The following is a 22,193-nucleotide window of genomic DNA, read 5'->3' as shown; positions in this document are numbered from 1 at the left end:
GCGGTGCGCGGCGGCAGCGCGAGGCGGGGCAGCGGCGGTGGAGGCGATGGTGGGGCGGGACAAGGGCAGAGGGGCCAGGGGCGGCGGCTTAAATAGCCTCGGGGGGCGGTCTGACTTGGGGAGGGGGTCGACGGCGCGACATGGCGAGCTCAGACTCCCTCCGGAGTCCAGTGAGGCACGGCGAGGCGAGGCGGGGAAGGCGGTGGCGCTGCGGGCCGGCTGGGCCAACGGCCTAGTTCGGTCCGGGAACTCTTTTTTTTAATAATTTCGCCCGAAAAGAGAAATCCTAAAAAAATCTAAAAATGCCAAAAACAATTTTCACCGTCTAGATAGAATATTTAGAACAAAGTGAACATTTTCTGGCCTAAAATGCACGTTTTTCTAATTCAAATAAAAATACCAGAAAAATCATAATTTGATTTTAAAATTCTTTCTCCAATATTTCTCTGAATTGAAGAAGTCATATTATCTTCTCTCATTTATTTTTAATATTGGAAATATTTGGGGAGAAAAATAAAAAAATCAAATTGATCCGTTCTTCAAATTTGAAATAAATTCAAATATGAATTTTGTGAAATCTCCAACTCTCTGTGTGGGTCCTTGAGTTGCTTAAAATTTCTAGGATCTCAACGAAAATGCAAGAATAAATATGATATGCATATGATGATCTATGTATAACATCCAAATTGAAAATTGGGATGTTACAAACCTACCCCCCTTAAGATGAATCTCGCCCTCGAGATTCGGGTTGGTCAGCAAAAAGGTTTGGGTGGTCTCTATGAAGGTCTTCCTCTCGCTACCAGGTGGCTTCCTCCTCGGTATGGTGGCTCCACTGAACTTTGCAAAATTTGATAACCTTGATGCGAGTACTCAGCTAGAAAACTCGAGAATCTTGACTGGCTTCTCCTCATAAGTCAAATCACTGTCTAACTGAATCGCTTCAAGTGGCACTATCTCTCAGAGGAATATTGGCCATCTCTGCATGGCACTTCTTCAACTGGGAAACGTGAAACACATCGTGAACTCCTGACAATCCTTCTAGCAATTCTAGTTTGTAAGCAACTTCTCCCATACATTCGAAAACTTGGTATGGTCCCAGAAAACGTGGTGCTAGCTTTCCCTTAACTCCAAAATGCTTAACTCCTAGAAGCGGGGACACACGAAGATATACTCTGTCTTCGACTTCGTAAACTGTCTCCTTGGTTTAGAATCCACATAACTCTTCTGCCTGGACTGGGCTACCTTGAGTCTGTCGCGAATCAACTTAAACTTCTCTTCAGAGTCTTTGATTAAATCTGGTCCGAACAACTGTCGATCTCCAACTTCATCCCACAATAACGGTGTCCTGCGCCTTCTTCCGTACAAAGCTTCAAAAGGGGCCATCTTCAAACTTGCTTGATAACTATTGTTATAAGAGAACTCTGCATATGGCAAATTGTCATCCCAACTAGATCCATAATCTAGCGCACGAGCTCTCAACATGTCCTCCAGAATATGATTGACTCTCTCGGTCTGTCCATCTGTCTGTGGATGAAAGGTTGTACTGAACTCTAGCCTAGACCCAAAGTCTCATGCAACTGATTCCAGAACTTTGAGGTAAACTGGGTTCCTCTATCCAATACGATGGTCCTCGGAACTCCGTGCAGACATACGATCATGGTCATGTATATCTTCACCAACTTAGAACTCGTATAGGTGGTCTTCACCGGGATGAAATGAGCTACTTTCGTCAAACAATCAACTACAACCCAAATAGAGTCATAGCCTGAACGAGTCCTGGGCAATCCAGTGATAAAATCCATGCCTAGCTTATCCCACTTCCAATCGGGTATCGGCAATGGCTGTAGCAATCCAGCTGGCTTCTGATGCTCTGCCTTAACTCTCTGACATACATCACATACTACTACATACTCGGCAATATCCTTCTTCATTCCTGTCCACCAGAAACTTTCCTTCAAATCTAGATACATCTTAGTGTTTCCTGGGTGAATCGAATACGGTGAATCATGGGCCTCCTGCAGAATCAACTTCCTGATCCCGGGGTCGTTAGGCACATATACGCGATCCTCAAACCATAAGGTGTCATGCTCATCCTCATGAAATCCTTTAGCCTTTCCTTTACTCATCCTTTCCTTTATCTCAGCAATCTCCTTGTCAGTCTTCTAAGCTTCTCTGATCTTACCCATCAAAGTGGACTGAATTTCCAATGCTTCTACATAACCTCTCGGAACTATTTCCAAACATAGCTCGCGAAGATCCTCTACTAACTCCTTGGGTAATCCTCCGGTCATGAGCGTATTAACATAACTCTTGCGGCTCAACGCATCTGCTACTACATTGGCCTTTCCGGGATGATAGTGCAATTTCATATCATAATCCTTAATGAGCTCCAACCATCTCCTTTGCCAGAGGTTCAACTCCTTATATGTGAAGATATATTTCAAACTCTTATGATCCCTGTATACCTCACAATGGTTTTCGACGAGAAAATGTCTCCATGTCTTCAGCGCATGCACTACGGCTGCTAACTCCAAATCATGCGTAGCATAATTCAACTCATGAGGTTTAAGCTATCATGAGGCATATGAAACAACTCTTCCTTCCTACATAAGCATGGCTCCAAGTCCTCGACGTGAAGCATCGCAATACACTTGATAATCCTTTCATTGATCTAGAAGAATCAGCACTGGGGCTGTAACCAAACGTTTCTTCAACTCCTGAAAACTAGCTTCACACTCCTCAGTCCATTTAAAATTGGTGTCCTTCTTTAATAACTCCATCATGGCCTTTGCAATCCTGGAGAAATTCTCAATGAACCTCTGGTAATATCCTGCGAGTCCAAGAAAACTCCTGATCTCTCCAACTGATGTGAGTGCCACCCATTTAGTCACAGAAACAACCTTGGTAGGGTCTACTGCTATTCCTTCTCCGGATATAACATGTCCAAGAAATCCAACTTCCTTTAACCAAAAATCACACTTGATGAACTTGGCATACAACTGATGTTCTCTGAGCTTCTCAAGAACCAAACACAAATGCTCCTTATGCTCCTCTTTGTTATTTCATAGACCAATATATCATCAATGAACACCATGACAAACTTATCCAAAAACTCCATAAACACTTTGTTCATCATGTTCATGAAATAGGCAGGCGCGTTAGTCAGACCAAATGACATAACGGTATACTCATATAGCCCGTACCTTGTGGTAAAAGTTGTCTTAGGTATATCCTGCTCTCGAATCTTCAACTGTTGATAACCCGATCGAAGATCAATCTTAGAGAAAACTTTAGCTCCTTGCAACTGGTCAAACAAATCATTGATCATCGACAAAGGGTATTTGTTCTTGATCGTCACTTCATTCAATGCACGATAATCAACAACCATCCTTAATGATCCATCCTTCTTCTCCACTAGAAGCACTGGGGCTCCACGGGGTGATGAACTTGGTCGTATGTAACCCTTATCCAGTAACTCCTTAGTATGCTTCTTAATTTCCTCCAAATCCTTTGCGGGCATCCGATAGGTCTCTTTGATATTGACTCGGTGCCTGGCAATAGCTCAATCAAAAACTCAATGTCTCGATCCGGTGGCATGCCTAGTAACTCCTCCGGAAATACGTCCGGGTAATCCTTCACCACTGGTACTTCCTCCTATACAACTCCTGATAAGGAATTCACTTGAGTCCTCTTCGGCACATGCCGGGATACGTACTTGATCCTTCTTCCTTCTGGGGTGGTGAGGAATATCAACTTACTAGCACAATCAATGTCCCCTCCATACTTCGATAACCAATCCATGCCTAATATTATATCCAATCCTTGTGACTCCAAAATTATTAGGTCCTAGGGAAACACATAGTTACCAATCCTTAAGGGTAACCGATTACACCATAGGCCGGCCATATACTCTGCTCCCGGCGAGGTTACTAACATGGGTGACCTAAGGGCTTCAGTTGGTAGGTTATACTTATCCACGAATCCCCTTGATATGTATGAATGCGATGCACCAGTATCAAAAAGAACGAGTGTGGTAAATGCATTAATCAAAAACTTACCGACAACTACGTCGGGTCAATCCTCAATATCCTCCACGCTGATGTGGTTCACCTGACCTTTGGTGAAGGGGTTGGGCTTCTTGGCAGAAGCTCCATTGCCATTTCCATTCTTTGCTTCGGGACATTCAGTGGCGTAATGTCCGGTCTTCTAGCACTTGAAACAGGTAATGTGGCTTAGATCCCTCTTGGCTGGTGCTGAAGAGTTGGAACGGTTCTGGCTACTGCTTCCTCCATTCCCATTGCCATTCTTGGTGCCACTACGGTTGTGTGAACTTGATCCGTTGTGCGTGTATCCTCCATGGTTATGGCCTCCATGGTTGTGGGTATGTCCTCCCGAGTATGGGGAATAGCAGGGCTTCTGCTGGGCTCCAGAAGTGTACCTCCCCTGTCCATACTTCCTCTTGCGATTATCAATCTGTTGCTGCTTGCCTTCAATCATAAGAGCCCTATCTACCAACTCCTGGTAGTTGTTGAATGTTGCCACCATCAACTGCATGCTCAGCTCATCATTCAGTCCTTCTAGAAACTTCTCCTACTTAGCGGCATCTGTAGCTACGTCATCAGGGGCATAGCATGCTAACTTACTAAACTCATCCACATACTGACCCACTGTATGTCCTCCTTGGCGCAAGTTGCGAAACTCACGCTTCTTCATGCTCATAGCTCCATCTAAAACATGGGCAATGAGGAAAGCCTTCTGAAACTGATCCCATGTGACGGTGTCAATGGGGTAAGTGGCTGTGAAATTCTCTTACCATGATGATGTGGGTCCATCAAGCTGATGTGCGGCAAAACGCACTCTCTCCGCATCTGTGCATCCTGAAGTGGTCAGCTCTCTTCCAATCTTGCGGAGCCAATCATCTGCTACAATCGGCTCGGTGCTACTAGAGAACACCGGCGGATTCAGCCTTAGGAAACGGGCTAGGTGATCAGGGGGTGGTGGTGGTGGGTTGTTGTTGTTGCCTTGGTTCTGATTCTGGACTAAAAGTTGCATCAAGGTATTCTGCTGCTGGATCAATTGAGTGCGCTCCGGTGGGAAGGCAAATCCATTGTCACGTCTCGGAGGCATCTGATGGGTTTAGAAGGGGCGAGAAAACAGAATAGAGTTGGGGTCTAAGAGAGATTCGCTACCCATAATGCTCATGAGACAAACACAATCAATTTCACTTCAATCAATAGCACACAAGTCACACAAGAGCGGTCTAACCTATCACTACAAACTCGATCGTTGCAACTACTTGGAGGGAAAATACTACTAACTACAATGGTGGTCGTCTAAAAAATTTCATCATAAGAAGACTCCATGATATTTGCTCCAGCTTCATGAACATAGTCATCATCGCTATCAGGGTCGGAGTCGGTGTTGTCGAGGACGATGCAGTCTCCTGGTTGGTTGTCCTTCTTTGGCCAGGGTCTCCCATGAATACTCCTAGCTTCCTTGTCAGGTCGTCATTCTTTTCTACCAATATTGCAATCTCCAACTCGTATCCATCACGTGTAGACTTGATCTCCTCTTCTAGCTCGTTGTTTCTCCTCACCAGTTTCTTGATCTTCTTCATGTGAATAATTTGTTGATTCTCCTGTCGACGAATATGATCTCCCATCTCCTGAATGTAAGTTGCATTTGATCCATCCCTCCTGGTACGAATCATCTCCCATTTGTCATCTCGGCGGCCACACATCTGGTAGACGGTATTCTCCAGCTCCTTGTGGTACACCTCACATATGCGTCCAAAGGTGATATGTGTGGCCATGCTATTTCCAATACTCCAGCTTGGTGCATCTAGGTAAAAATCAATAGGCTTCGTTGTTGGTGCAAAGGTCCTCCCTGGTATCCAGAATTTGATCTTCCATCGCTCCTCTTCCGGTACAAATGTAGAGAAAGTCCATGTTAAGCTTGGTAATCTGATGTTCAGATACTTAGTGACTTCCTTCAAGTGCTTTTCGAAAGGGGTGTCATATCCTGGGATCCGCCATCTATAGAGTAGAAAGAGAGGAGAATAAGAAATGAGTAGAGAAGAGAAATCCCGTGGCTCATTCTAGTGGTCGCATCCTACAGTCAGCGTGTGCTCTGATACCATCTTGTAGCGACCAGACCTCAAACAGTCAAGCCTCTGTGCATCAGTGTCATCCCTGGATCGGTAATGCTGACACACACAGTACTCAAGGAATTATAACAGAGTTTCAATCACACACTTATTACATCGAGTCCTCATAAAGAGTATTATTACATAAATAAATCATGGCGGAAGGCAATCTAAACTAGATAACAGCAGAAGGCTTCGAAGGTAAATGAGTCCATCAACTCCAACAGCATAGCTGAGTGCAAAACAATGACCTATCCCACCTTATTCATCGTCTGAGTAGTCTGCAACATAAAACGTTGCAGCCCGAAATGGGTCAGCACATGGAATATGCTAGCATAGTTACACTGTAAAGCAATGATAATGCAAAGACTATATCTACATGCAATATTTGGCTGGTGGAGGCTGTAAGTTTCATGGTTTGCATAAAGCTAGTATTTCCCTACAAAGGAATGAATTTATTTAACTACTCCCATGTTGCCCATTATTTGAGAAGGTAACCCCAACTCAAATCCCAATTAAAAGTATCATCATTAACCCAACATCATAATTAATTAGAATAATTTGTTGAGATCACATCAATAGATTCAAGTACCAGATTCAAGATGTCCATACCCGGGGACACGGCTAACCATGATTAGTTTGTACACTCTGCAGAGGTTTGCGCACTTTTCCCCACAAGACTCGACCGCATCCATGATCGGATGATCGAGACATAGCCTTTTTGAAGCATTACCTCTCTACTCCGGGTAGACAGTACCACCTACAACCCTCTACATCTGTTAGTCTACCCCTTCAAGAGCTCACGCAACTTACTCGACTATGCCAGATCCCATAATGGCTTGTGGCTGCACACGGAAGTTTCTAGCATGAATAATCTTATGATCCCTTTGAGACTGGGTGGCATTCCATAGGATAATCACACGGGTACTCCAAGATTTACAAAACAGACAACACTGGGTTTTCCAGGTGCCTCAACCAATCCACCCAGATTTGTATTAAAGTACCCACCTTAATGTTATCCAATTAAAATAACTCTCAAACTTCCATGTGTGAATCACGATCCAATCCCCATCTATGAGCATGGCTAAGCAATAATAGGCATAAGGTATATTCCTGGAGTGATCAAAAGGTATTAGGTTCCTACCTCAAACACTACAACCAAAACCACATGTTCCCAATCCTACCAATGCAAATATTTGTGGGGCAGAACTAATGCATAGTAAAAAGTGGGTATAAAAGAGTATGATTGTCGGTGTCAAAACCGTCGGATCTCGGGTAGGGGGTCCAAAACTGTGCGTCTAGGCGGATGGTAACAGGAGACAAGGGGCACGATGTTTTTACCCAGGTTCGGGCCCTCTCGATGGAGGTAAAACCCTAGTCCTTATTGATTGATATTGATGATATGGGTAGTACAAGAGTGGATCTACCACGAGATCAAGGAGGCTAAACCCTAGAAGCTAGCCTATGGTATGATTGTTGTAATGGTTGTTCGTCCTACGGACTAAAACCCTCCGGTTTATATAGACACCGGAGAGGGCTAGGGTTACACAGAGTCGGTTACAATGGTAGGAGATCTACATATCCGTATCGCCAAGCTTGCCTTCCACGCCAAGGAAAGTCCCATCCAGACACGGGACGAAGTCTTCAATCTTGTATCTTCATAGTCTTGGAGTCCGACCGATGATGATAGTCCGGCTCTCCGGACACCCCCTAGTCCAGGACTCCCTCAGTAGCCCCTGAACCAGGCCTCAGTGACGATGAGTCCGGCGCGCATATTGTTCGGCATTGCAAGGCGGGTTCCTCCTCCGAATAATTCATAGAAGATTGTGAACACCAGGATAGTGTCCGGCTCTGCAAAATAAATTCCACATTCCACCGTAGAGAGAATAACATGTACACAAGCTCAATCTGCTGACGTATTTTGTGGCATGACGTCACACCAGCACCAAGCCTTCACTTGAATTGTTTTTTATTATACCACCTCAGCGCGTTTAGCGAAGCGGTTTCCTTGGCACCTCTTGTCGAAGCAGAGATCGTGTTCCCCTTATTCCGGGATTCCCATCAATACGGACGTGGGTAACCCAACCGTGCTTGTTGCCACGCCCCCTCTATCGGAGGCGAGTCCCAAACGGTCACGGGGACGGCTCTTGGTATTCTCCCTCTTTATAATGGGACCAAGGCTCGTTTCTTTTCTTCAATCCTCAATCGAATCTGACCCTCGCCCCGAGTTCCAACACCCAGAGCCTTAGATTCGAGCACCTCGGACCTTCAACCATGTCCGGATCCGACCTACAGGGCCGGTGGATGCCCTCCTCTGTCACGGAAGAGGACGTGCAAAAGCTGAGAGAAGCCAAGTACTTGACCTACGAGATTTCGCATAGGCTGCCCGCCAAAGGGCAAGTCATTCCCACTCCCGAGCCCGGCGAAAGCGTCGTGTTTGTGTCCCACCTCCGTCGGGGTTTAGGCTTCCTGATGGATCCTTTTGTGAGAGGGCTCATGTTTTACTATGGGTTGGAATTCCATGACCTGGCTCCGGAGTCCATCCTCCACATCTCTTCATTCATTGTCGTCTGCGAGGCCTTCCTCCGCACTACCCCCCACTTCGGTTTGTGGCTCAAAACCTTTAACGTTGAGCCGAAGATGATCGAGGGGCGCCAAGCAGAGTGCGGCGGGGCGGTTGTAAGCAAGAGGGCCGATGCTCCATGGACCGAGGGCTCTTTCCAAGAGGAGCTCGGCTTGTGGCAACAGGAGTGGTTTTATATTACCGCTCCCAGGGGCAGCAAGCAGAAGCCGCCGCCCATCTTCCGCTCGGGACCTCCACGACGGCTGATGTCATGCGTCAACCAAGGGCTCAACTGGGGGCCGTCAAAGGACGTGCCCCTATTGCAGGGCCAGATTCGAGACCTCCAAGCGAGGGAGATTGATCTGGTCATGGTGATGCAGGTCATGCTGATTAGGTGTCTTCTGCCCTGCAAAAGGTGTCCTCTCCGGCTATGGGAATTCAACCCGGAGGGACCACGAATTCTCCAACACTTCATGGGTACGACACCCGTGGAGATGTACAAATTGTTCTTCGGATCACAAGAGGTGTGTCCGGAATTGACCGAGGATGCCGGCCTAAGCTGCAATCGCCCGGATACCCAAGTAAGTAGCTCTGTGTCCGGACACACCGTTCGTTTGCATTTCTAGGATTTGCCTTTTAACCAATTGTCCTCTGAACAGGAGTGGATAGCGCAAGTGAAACTAATACGGTGTCCGGCCCCCCTCCCGGAGACCGCGCCGGATCCCGTGCTGGTCAGGATGCTGGAGGTTGCGCCTTCAGAGGAAGGCGAAGGGGAAAATAGAGGAACTACCGCCTCTACCAAGGGGGCTTTTGAGAAAGGGGGGATCGAGAATCCCTCCTTCCAAGGGGAGAAGAGGACCGCTTCCGAAAACCCGGAGGTCAAGGCCTCGAAGCGGGGGAAGAGATCTTCACCAGAGGGTCCTGCGTCCAGGGAGGCCCCGGCCGCACTATCTCCCCTAAGGAATCAGCCCTCCAGCGAGCCGTAAGTAGAAAAAGGGGAGTTTTGTAATAAGGGACATCCCTATTTGTGCTTCTGAGGATAACCTAAGTTTTTACCTTGTAGTTCGGATCTCCGTCCTTCTCAGATGAGCTCGTTTTCGGGGGACCTTCGTCCGGAGATGATGGAGAGCGAGACGCCTCCGTCCGCCGCACCGTCACGTGGAGCGGACGACCCTGAGGTGTCATCACGGAGGGTATCCCCAAGTCCGGCAGGGCCGAAGAGTTCGGCGCCAACTGGTGTACGGCCGGGGGAGCTGAAGGATCTGCTTGAGAGGGCGTCTATCGCAGAAGATCACCGTACATTGATGAGTATGGTGATTGGAAGAATTTCGTCCGCTGAAGGCAGGTTGCATGATGCCATCAGAAGCTTGCTGGCGGGGTTTGAGGTGCGTAAAAATGACATACCTTTTGACAGTTTTACACATAAAGTGCGCCCTGTATAGATAGTAGCCCCTGAGACTCGGTAGGTTGTCGGGAGCGACAGCGTGCCGAGGATCAAAATCGCAGGTATTGATTTTCGCCTTTCCTATGCAGGTGGCGGATAGTCCGGTAGCCAGCAGGGCTGATGGAGTTGCCGAACTAAAGTGGCAACTCGACGTTGCGGATGCGGACATCGCGCTGGTCAATAAGCGACTTGACGAGTCACAAGGTAGGTCTTTTCTCCGTGGTCACCTAGTAAGGGAGTCGAAGCCCACTCCTTACAACATGTGTGCTCAATGCAGATGGTGCCGCTGCTATGGAGAGCCTTCGGGCAGAACTTGCTCGAGCCAAGGAGCAGGCCAGAAGGAGTGATGCGGCTGCCTCGAGGGCGGCCGAAGAGCTAGAAGCCAAAAGGGCTGCTCACTGCCGAAGCAGGGAGGAGATGGCCAAAATGGCCATGAAGTTGAAAGATGTTACCGACCGCTATGAGGTTCTTGAAAAAGAACGCCGAGCAGAGCAAGAAGACCTGAGGAAGGCCACCGCCGAAGCCAAGGATGCCCGTTCTGCAATGCGGGCTATAAAGGAGGAGTTGCGCCAGGCCGGAGATATTGTGGCTGGCAAGCCCTTTCTGCTGCGCAGGAGGTTTACAGATCCGAAGTACGCTCATCTTGGACAGCTATGGGGTTCGGAGGATTCTTATATGGACTTAGCGGCAAGTGCAGCAGATGATGTTGTGCACTTCCGAAGTCAAAAGGATCACGAGACGGAAGAGCTTTTTTGGTCTTAATTCCATAGTCCGGAGCGTTCACTTCTGCTGACCGATCGGTTGGCTGAGTGGGCTGAGCTGAATAGATTGTCCGGACTTGCCATGACGGATATCGTGGCTCATGTCTGGCCGGATAGGCCCAAGCCGAAGAGTTATTTTGGCTTATTGCAGCAATTTCTTGGGGCGGTGCCGCATATCAAGGCGATGAAGCGGTCGGCCTGCATAGAGGGTGCACGGATGGCCCTTGCCCGTGTGAAGACATACTGGACGGAGATGGATGCCACCGATGTTGCGACCCAGGGTTCGGACGAGAGCCGGTTACCCGCCGAGCACTATTTTGGGGAAGTTCTGCGTGGTGCTCGTGTAATAGAGTCGCAGTGCTCAAAAAATGTCATGTTCAAATGAACTTTATGGTTTGTAAAACGATGTTTGTAATATAAGCGCTTTTTGTACTTGTGCGTTCAAGTATTGAAATATCTCCTGTGCGGCCGTTAATGTATACTTGTGTATAACCTGAAAGATGGCAGTCTTCAGCTTCAACCCCCACGCACATAGTGCGGGGGTGTTTGTGAAATAGCACATTTTCACACTTAATCCAACGTCTTGGTCCTGTGAAGGAGGTGGTAGCGTAGCAAATGAGGCAACCGGACTATAATGCTTTATCACTTTCACTTAGCCATAGGAGTTCGAAGGTGGGGCTACTATATAGCCCCTAGGGGCACCGCGCTCTCCGGATTTGGGGCGCATGTGTGCCTGGCCGGGAAGCGGTCCTTCGTCAAAGTGGAGGAATTCTAAACATTTCGAAGGTCGATCGAGTGGTTGACCAGTCTCTCGCTACATCATGACAGTCAGTTTTCGGCTTTCTCTACTGAGGTGCTCACCCGGCCGAACCGGGGCACAATCGCAGTAGTTCTCCTGGTGCCGCGTTAGCCGATGATACGGAACGTAAGGCAGCAAAACACAGGAGCCGGGCAAACCCAACATTTGACCAAAGACATGATTCGGAGCTGATGCATATAAGGCCTAACTCGAGACGCCGAACACTCCCTGAGGTGTTCGGTCTTTATGATGACAGGCAGATCAATGCCCTAAGCCCCTAGTGTCCAGGTACACGCAAGGTCCTCTGACGCGGCCGATGCCAAAACGTCAGCCTCCTCTCTGGTTATGATGAGCAACCAGGGGATGTATAGCAACAAGAGACAGTAAAAAAGGTTTACGCAGGGTCTTAATCTGAAAAGAATCCTTGTAACGGGTCCCTACTGCACGTCTGCGCCTGTGTCTCCGTTGTGCTGTATCATGGACGAGTGTAAAACGCTCTTCATCTATAAAAGAGAGGAACTTAGTTTGAAAAGAAATCGTGTGAAGAATGTATTTAAAACAGAGCATGAATAAATGAATAAAGTTGAGCTTTTATTGGCTCCTTATTGCTCATACGCACAGCCCCTTGTGAAGGGGTGCGCGGCTAGGGAGCCCCTAGTTTATTTATGCCGGACTCGTCTAGCCGTGTCCGGGGTCTTGAACGACCTTTTAATGAGATGATGCCGCGTGGACCGGGCATTTTAAGTGTCAGAGACGCGTAGTGTGGTATTGTGTTAAAGCGAACAAAAGCTTCACGTCCCAATAGTGCTTGATGGCTACTTTCGAATGGGGCGACATGAAAGATTAGCTTTTCGCGTCGGAAGTTGTCGGGTGACCCGAACACAACTTCTAGTAGTAAGGAGCCCGTGCACTTGGCGTAAGGGCCTGGCGTCACTCCTTTGAAGGAAGTGCGGCTATGGCGAATTTTAGTAAGGTTTATCCCCAACTTGCGGATTGTGTCCGGATATAGCAGGTTTAAATCACTGCCGCCATCCATTAGGACTTGTATAAATTATAGTCCGTCGATTATAGGATCCAATATTAGAGCAGTCCATCCTGCGTTTCGAATACTTCTGGAATAGTCCAGGTGGTCGAAAGTAATTGGTTTTGACATCCAATCTCGAGGTTCCGCTGGGGTGGACCGTGTGATGCCTGCTTTGGCAGGTGCCGCACTGTTGTTCCATATTATCACATGAAGTGAGTTTACTATTTTGACTTCTTGTGGGAAAGTCTTTTGTTTTCCGGCGCTCTGCTGGTGGGGTTTGTCATCATCCTTGCTTGGCGCGTCGAGCCCCTTGTGTTCGGCGTTGAGTCGGCCGGACTGTTTGAAGACCCAACAATCTCGGTCGGTGTGGTTTGCAGGCTTCCCGGAGGTACTGTGGATTTGACATATCCGATCCAAAATTTTGTTTAGATTGGATAGCTCGTCACTGTTGTCCTTAAGAGGCAGTGTTTTATTGTTCGGCCGCGAGCTTTTGAATCCGGCGTTGACCGCCGTGTTCTTTGGACTTTTTTCTTTATTTCGGCGCTGGTCCTTTCTGCGCCGTGATTTTCCGTTTCCATCTCTGATCTCGGATGTACTCGGGTCGCTGGTGCTGCATCTTGCTAGCCAGCTGTCTTCTCCCGCGCAAAAGCGGGTCATGAGGCTTGTTAGCGCGGCCATTGTTCTCGGCTTCTCTTGGCCGAGGTGTCTGGCGAGCCATTCGTCTCGGTCATTATGTTTAAAAGCTGCTAAGGCTTCGGCATCCGGGCAGTCGACTATTTGGTTCTTTTTTGTAAGGAACCTGTTCCAGAATTTGCGCGCTGACTCTCCGGGCTGTTGAGTTATGTGACTTAAATCGTCTGCATCCGGAGGGCGGACATAAGTCCCCTGAAAATTTGCTCTAAACGCGTCCTCGAGCTCTTCCCAACTTCTAATGGTATTTTCTGGGAGGCTTTTGAGCCAATGCCGAGCTGGCCCTTTGAGCTTGAGGGGTAGATATTTTATGGCATGGAGATCATCTCCTCTGGCCATGTGTATGTGCAGGATGTAATCCTCAATCCAGACTCCGGGGTCTGTTGTTCCATCGTATGCCTCTATGTTTACGGGCTTGAACCCCGCTGGGAATTCATGATCCAGCACCTCATCGGTGAAACATAGTGGGTGTGCGGCGCCCCTGTATTTAGGTGTGATGTTGTCTTCGAACACTCGGTGTGTTGTGTTGCTTCCTGGGGCCCTCTTTTTTGGCCCATAAATGGACCTGACCGGGCCATCTGTCTTGCGAGGATCATGTCTCGGCTTGTGTGCGGCGCCGCTTGTCGCTTTTGGCCTGTCATCTGGTCGTCTATCCGGCCAGGCGGCCTCTTTGGTTTTTGACTGTGGGGGCTCTACGGCCTCCTCGTCGAATTCGGGCAGCAGCTTGCGCTTCGGGTAGCTCTTTGTTTGGTGGCTGTTGCCATATTTGTCCACGGTCTTGAGTACTTTGATCCATCTCATTCTGAGTATGTCTTCTGCTGTTTTGAGCTTCCGTTTCTGCTTCTTCAGACTTCTTGCAGTGGTGACAAGTCTTTTGTGAAGGTTCTTATGCTCCGGTGGTGTGTCCGGCGTGAGATCGTCTGGACTGTTGTTTTCACCGGGGATGGATTGATTATCTGATTCATTCTGTTCGGATGGTTGCTTGGTTACATGTTCATCGCCCACTGGTTTGCCCTGCTCTATTGCTGGGTCATTAGGAGTGTTGTTGTTGTCGAGGCGGGACTTTGGGCGGCGCCTGCGTCGCCGTTTTGGTTGTTCTTCGGCGGAATTATCCTTTGCCACGTCCCGTTGTTCCTCGTTATCACTTCCTTTTGGGGTGTCCACCATATATACATCATGAGTTGAGGTGGCCTTCCAGTGCTCGGTAGGCGCTGGTTCTTGGTCGTCTCCAGCATCGTCGTCCATACCGTCGATGTCTTCGGAGTCGTAGTCTAGCATGTCGGTTAGATCGTCGACAGTGGCTACAAAGTGGGTGGTGGGTGGGTTTTGAATTTCTTCGTCATCCGCATCCCAACCACCCTGACCGCAGTTCGGCCAGGGTTCTCCTGATAACGAGAGATGCTTTAGCGAGTTCAATATGTCGCCAAAGGGTGAGTGCTGAAAGATGTCCGCAGCGGTGAATTCCATGATCAGCGCCCAATCGGATTCGATTGGTAAGGGCGCAGGAGGTTCGGAGTCCGACGAGGAGTCTGGCACCTCGGAGTCACGAGCTTTACGAGGGACAAGGTCAGTATTCGGCTCCATCGCCGTAGAGATTGCAGCCCCCGAGGCGGTGTCCAACCACCTGTCCTCGATCTGCACGGTCGGCTCCGAACTAGGGGTCGGAGCGGACTCATGTGGGCCTCCAGGGTGTTGTCTGGCGGCAGAGCTAAATCATGTCCGTCGTGACAGTGCGGCGCGCTCGGCTGTGGCTCGAATCCATCGAAGATCAAGTCTCCGCAGACGTAGGCCGTGAAGTTTAGGCTTCCAAACCTGACCTGATGGCCAGGGGTGTAGCTTTCGATCTGCTACAGATGGCCAAGCGAATTGGCCCGCAGTGCAAAGCCGCCGAACATGAAGATCTGTCCGGGAAGAAAAGTCTCACCCTGGACTGCGTTGTTGTTGATTGAAGAAGCCATCAAGCCTATCGGTGACGACACAGAGGAACTCTAAATGAAAGCACCAATGTCGGTGTCAAAACCGGCGGATCTCGGGTAGGGGGTCCCGAACTGTGCGTCTAGGCGGATGGTAACAGGAGACAAGGGACACGATGTTTTTACCCAGGTTTGGGCCCTCTCGATGGAGGTAAAACCCTACTCCTGCTTGATTGATATTGATGATATGGGTAGTACAAGAGTGGATCTACCACGAGATCAAGGAGGCTAAACCCTAGAAGCTAGCCTATGGTATGATTGTTGTAATGGTTGTTCGTCCTACGGACTAAAACCCTCCGGTTTATATAGACACCAGAGAGGGCTAGGGTTACACAGAGTCGGTTACAATGGTAGGAGATCTACATATCCATATCACCAAGCTTGCCTTCCACGCCAAGGAAAGTCCCATCCGGACACGGGACGAAGTCTTCAATCTTGTATCTTCATAGTCTTGGAGTCCGGCCGATGATGATAGTCCGGCTATCCGGACACCCCCTAGTCCAGGACTCCCTCAATGATCAAAGTGTAACTTGCCTTGCTGACGATCTGTAAACTCTAGAGATTCGTAGTAACAAGCTTTGCACTCCGGGTAATCTAGCGTAGACAAACAGTAGCATACATAAGCAATCACTCAAATGGAACACGAGAAAACTCGAGAAGGGAACCAAATCAAACACGAAACAAGCAAACGGCTTAAACTAACAAGATTCGAAACCTAACAGCAATATTAACCTGTGAATTAGATCTTAACAGTAGGTACAAGTGATTAGCTATGATTCGCAAAAAGATTCAACTCAAACGGAGCAACGAAACTCAAAATACGAACGAAACAAGATCGTTTACTAATCTGAACTAAAGTCAAATTTTACAGTACCAAAATCATGGAAAGAGGGCTTCGAGATGAAGGTTTTGGCGCTTGTTTCATCTAATTTGGATAGACGAGTAAAAAGTTATACTAGTTTGAAAATCAGGGGCTGAATCGCGATAAAAATAATCACAGATAAGTCCCTGGCCGAAAAATAAAATAAAAAGAAAAGACTAACGAACAAACGTTCGCTACCTGAACCTAACCGGTGAACAACGTTCGTTAAAACGAACAAACGGACGAACGTCCGCTAAATAAACTAAACCGTACAAAACCGATCTAAAACAATAAACCGGAAAACTAAAAAACAGGGTTAACCGAAAAAACCGACCGGTCAACGGGTGGGTCAACGGCGGCGGCTCCGACTAGATCCGTGACGGCGGCGGTGTTCGGCGACGGCGACGGCGCGGGGTTGCGGCGGCGCGGGATGGTGCGGGCGGCGGCACATGCGGCGGCGGCGGGGCGGGACGAGGGCAGAGGGGCCGGGGGCGGCGGCTTAAATAGCCTCGGGAGGGCGGTCCGACTTGGGGAGGGGGTCGCGGCGTGGCATGGCGAGCTCGAACTCCCTCGGGAGTCCGGTGAGGCACGGCGGGGCGAGGCGGGTGTAGGTGTCAAAACCGGCGGATCTCGGGTAGGGGGTCCCGATCTATGCGTCTAAGGCTAATGGTAATAGGAGGCAAGGGACACGATGTTTTACCCAGGTTCGGGCCCTCTTGATGGAGGTAAAACCCTACTTCCTGCTTGATTGATCTTGATGATATGAGTATTACAAGAGTTGATCTACCACGAGATCGTAGAGGCTAAACCCTAGAAGCTAGCCTATGATGATTATGATTCTCCCTCTACAGACCAAACCCTCCAGTTTATATAGGCACCGGAGGGGGCTAGGGTTTACACAAAGCTGGTTACAAGGAAGGAAATCTAATATACGGATCGCCAAGCTTGTCTTCCATGCAAAGGAGAGCCCCATCCGGACACGGGATGAAGTCTTGAGTCTTGTATCTTCACGGTCCAACAGTCCGGCCAAAGTATATAGTCCGGCTGTCCGGATACCCCCTAATCCAGGACTCCCTCAGTAGCCCCTGAAACAGGCTTCAATGACGATGAGTCCAGCGCATAGATTGTCTTCGGCATTGCAAGGCGGGTTCCATCTCCGAATACTCCAAAGTAAACCTCGAACACTTAAATCGTGTTCGACTCTGCAAGGCGATTTTTACATGCCATCGTAGAGAGAATGATATTCCACAAATGTAACCTGCTGACATCTTTAGATAACATGACACGGCATCATGGTCGAGTCATTATTGACCCATCCTTCCACAACCAACCAGCGCACATGTTGCGGGGTGGTTTCCCAGGCACGTCATGTCGAAGCAGAGATCGTGTTCCCCTTATCGTGGGGCTTTCATCAATACGGGCTCAGGCAGCCCAATCGTACCGCCAATAGCGGCGAGTGAGGAACGAGCGGGTTCGACCAGGCAAGTGGGGAGGCACAAAAGTTTTTATTGCCTCTATAAAGAGATAAGGCCTCTTCTTCCTTACCCACGCCTTTCCCTTCCGCTCGTCCATTCCCCTTTGCTCGAGCCCTAGCACCCAAGCACTCATCTCTTCCACCGAAAAAAAAGGTTCTCCGAAGATGTCCGGATCCGGAGCAGGAGGCAAATGGATGACCTCTACCGTCTGGGAGAAGGATATCAGAAAGTTCTAAGAGGCCGGGTACCTAGCCAAGAAAATCGGCCATCGTCTTCCGACGGCGGGACAGATCGTCCCCAATCCGGAGCCCCACGAGAGGGTCGTGTTTCTTCCTCATTTTGTCCACGGGCTCGGGTTTCCCCTTCACCTGTTTGTTCACGGCATCATGTATTATTACGGGATTGATTTTCATGATCTGTCCCCTAATTCTTTCCTTAACATCTCGACGTTTATCGTCGTGTGTGAGGCCTTTCTCCGTATTTTGCCCCACTTCGGCTTATGGCTGAAGATCTTCAATGTGAAGCCCAAGGTGGGTAATGGCGAGCATGTTGAGTGCGGCGGCGCCATGGTGAGCAAGATTCCCAAGGTCACATGGCCGACGGGCACCTTCAATGATTCCGTCAAGGAGTGGCAGCAGTGGTTCTATATCACCGAGCCGCGCGGTAAAAAGTGGGTTGTTGTTCCTGAATTCAGATTCGGAGCCCCACTGCGGCTCACGTCCTGGCCCAAGAAGGGCCTGAACTGGTCCTCGTCCAGTGAGTTGTCAGTGCTCCAAACACGCGTCCAGAGCGTGGTAGATAAGGATGTCAAACTCGTCAATGTAATCCAGGTGATGTTAGTTCACCTGGTTCCCCCTTGCCAGCACCGAGCCTGCAATTTGTGGGAATATGACCCAGCTGAGCACCAGACCCTACGGGAGCTCTACGGATCCTCACACAAGGACATCTGGAAGGTACTCTTCAAGTCCGGCAAACCATGGTCGGGCTCCGCCGAGGACCGCGGGTATCAACTGTCCCGCTCCGCAAGTCCGGTAAGTCATTGCTATGTCTTGTCTATCCATGTTTGGCTGGCGTATCCTGAGGGAGATGCATTATCATGCTTTCTGCAATTATCCCAGGAATGGACGAAGAAGGTAGGGCGGATTCACTGTCCGGCCCCGCTGCCGGAGGAACCGGCGGGACCTCTTCTGACAAAAATGCTGGTCCCAGCGCCTTACGAGGCGCCGAAGAAAGAGGCCTCCAAGAAGGTCAAGGAGACACGGAGCGGCCTCCGTCGCCGCGATGCTTCAGACACGAAATCCAAAGACTCTAGCGCCCACCCTTCCTCTGAAGACGAGGAGGAGGAGGAAGAAGATGAGACCTCCACGGGGGGAGGGAAGAAAAGGACGGCTTCCTCATCCCTGGAGACCGAATCGCCAAAGAGGGGGAAAGGTTCCCTCCCGGAGGTGTCCACCGCGGCTGCCAATAGCAGCCCGGAGTGGGATCCCAGGGCCCAGCCACTGGTAATCGTGAGTACATGAAATCCGAACACGCCTGCGCGCCCAGGGTTACTAGGGAGCAGTAGTTTAACTGTTGTCATACTTTGTGCAGCCCGGCGAGGTCTCGCGCCGAACAGTCCTCCTCAGAGGATTCGCTGAGGTCAGATGCCCTGGAGAGCGAGACGCCTCCAGGGGCCCCTTCCCCGAAGCCTAGGCGCGACACCGAGGTGTCGTCCCAACGGGACCCTGACCAGGGAGGGCATATCTCTGGGGCCGAATAGATGGGAGTAGCGGTTCCCATGATTGTCGATGGTGAGGGCGATCTTAGATTCGTCCCGCAGCCGGACACGGTCCTGGAGACCTTTAAAGCTCCAGGATCGGGCGAGCAGCCCCCCTTGACGGAGGGAGGCAAGCTCGCTCCGCCAGCAACCTCTGTCCAAGCAGAGTTGCCGGGCGGTCTATCGATAGCGCTAAAGAGTGCGTCCATCGTCGATGAACATCGCGCCCTCATGGGTGCGGTGATTGAAAAGATTGTCATAGTATGAGTAGTAGCCACTGTTGCACTGTCCGGTGAAAGAGAGAGAGAGCCGGACAGGGGATCAAATTTCCGCTTCACAGGAGACTCAGTTAAGGACATATATCCCTTTGTTTGAAAACAGGCGTCTGTAGCGACGACCGCCTCTCATGATGCGGAGGTGTCCGGACTAAAGCAGAGTCTGGAACGGGCCGAAGAAGAACTTGGTCGCATGAAGAAGTAGTTGGAGGACAAGCAAGGTATGTCGAAACCTTTTGCTAAGTTGAGCATGAATTAGTAGTTGCGCCTGATGAAAATATTTGTATTGTATGCTCTAGGAGCAAGTGCCGAAATTGAGGCACTAAAGAGGGTTGTGGCCGAAGCCGACAAGAAGGCCACCGCCGAGCAGGCTCTTCGCGAGAAGCACGAGGCCAAGGTCATTGACGCTGAGCGAGAGCTCCTGGAGGCCGTGAAGAAAAGCGAGACCTTGGAGCAGAGTCTAGCAGGGAAAGAATCCGAACTCGCCCAAACTCTCCAAGCCGCAGATGATGCTCGGGAAGAAGCCCGAGGTGCTCTGAAGGACATTCAGGAGGCACGGAGGGTTGTGGCTGGTAAGGCCTTTTGTACTCAAAGCCATATTTACATAGTAATGGGAGGAACTCTAAGCGACAAGCTGAATTCTTGTTTCTCCAGGGGCGTTTGCGGACCTGCCGCGCAGCATATTTGATGCTGCCCAATTCTACCGTGCTGAGGAGAAGAAGTCTGCAGAGAAGCATTTCTGGTCGCAGTATTTGGCGCCAAATTATCCGGTGCCTTTTATCGATCAGCTGAAGCAGCTGGTCGAACTGCACCAGGCGGCCGAACTAGCCATGAAGGACTTAGTTGTCCGGCTGTGGCCCGCCGAGCCAATTCCAAGCAGTTACTTCGGACTCGTGAAGCGGATTGTTGGTGCTTGCCCTCGGCTCGACGTCATTAAGCGATCGATCTGTATAGAGGGTGCACGCATGGCGTTTGCCCGTGCGAAGGTGCACTGGGGGAAGCTTGATACTGAAAAACTGATGACTGAGGGACCGCCGGAGGGTAAGGAGCATCGCAAGCCCGAATTATACTATGAAGGTGTCCTGAAAGGAGCCCGCCTTGTGGAGAAACAGTGTACGAAAGACACTATATTTCCCTGAAGGCGGTCATGCTGTCGTTTGTAATGCGGGATACTGGCACTGTTATTGTTTATTGCCTGTTATATGAACGTTTTTTCTTCCTGTGCGGCCGTTTAGTCTATATAAATCCTGAGAGTTGGTCAGCCGTCGGCTTCTGCCCCCACATAAAAAGTATGGGGTGTTCGGGACATACCTGGACACTCTTTATCCCATTTTTGGGTCCTTGAAGGAGGTGTTCATCACCGCGAACTAGGCAATCAGACTATAGGGCTTTATCACTCTCACTTAGCCATAGGAATTCGAGTATGGTGGGCACAGCCCCTGGTGCTCGGAAGACCGTACGAGGAGCTCTAACGGCGCCTGATCGGAAGACCAATCCGTCGCACTTTGCATTTGTTATGGCATTATGCGGAATAAATCTTTAAAGATTTTACAATCTCTCGAACAGCTGATCAGCTCTCGCTGTATCATGACAGTCAGTTTTCGGCTTTCTCTACTGAGGTGCTCGTCCGGAAGAACCAGGATACAATCGCGGTAGTTCTCCCAGCGATACCTTAGCCGATGGAGCGGAACGTAAGGTACCAAAACATGGGAGCCAGGCAAACCCAACTAATGATCCAAGACATGTTTCGGAGCTGATGCATATAGTGCTATAAGTTCGGGGTGTCGGGCGACCGAGAAGGTGACCGGACTTTATTTCCATATTATGAGTATTGTGAATCCCCTGGCATAGTGGGGCATGACACTATGTGCGGGTGCCGTTATGACGAAAGAGCGTCAATGAGGAACGACGGCCGGTAAGTGTTATTTAAGTCTATGTATTGTAGTAGAGTGACATGTCTATGTAGTACTGTTTATACTTATGAAAAGAGGTGTGCTGGAGGAACCTGTCATGGCCGGACTGGAGGAGGATGTGTGCGGATCCGGAATGTATCCGGACTGTCTCCTTGGGGGGTTAGTTGTGTGTTCCCGCCTTGTGCGTCCGAGCTGATTCCATGTCGCCAGTCCTGTTCTACGCAAAAGTCAGTCTGTAAAGACAAATGCTTAGAGGCAGCTGCATGTCATATGGTGGTTGAACCGTGGGTGCCTGATCGGAGCCTGGTCGAGCCGTAAAGTAGCTCAGACTCCTCAGTTGGTGTCCGGGTAGTTGGCTGCCGAATCGAAATTCGATAAACAGGCACAACTCGCTATCCCAGCGACGGTATGATTTCCACTCTGAGGGTGGAGTTCGGTCTTGCCCATAGTTGTGACTATGTCACGTGGGTTTGGCCTGATGTTGTACCCCGTTGAGTCCAGCCAACGAGGTTC

This window comes from Triticum dicoccoides, chromosome 6B (genome assembly GCF_002162155.2).
Source record: "Triticum dicoccoides isolate Atlit2015 ecotype Zavitan chromosome 6B, WEW_v2.0, whole genome shotgun sequence".
Classification (NCBI taxonomy): Eukaryota; Viridiplantae; Streptophyta; class Magnoliopsida; order Poales; family Poaceae; genus Triticum; species Triticum dicoccoides.
Note: the sequence above shows the minus strand (reverse complement) of the source record.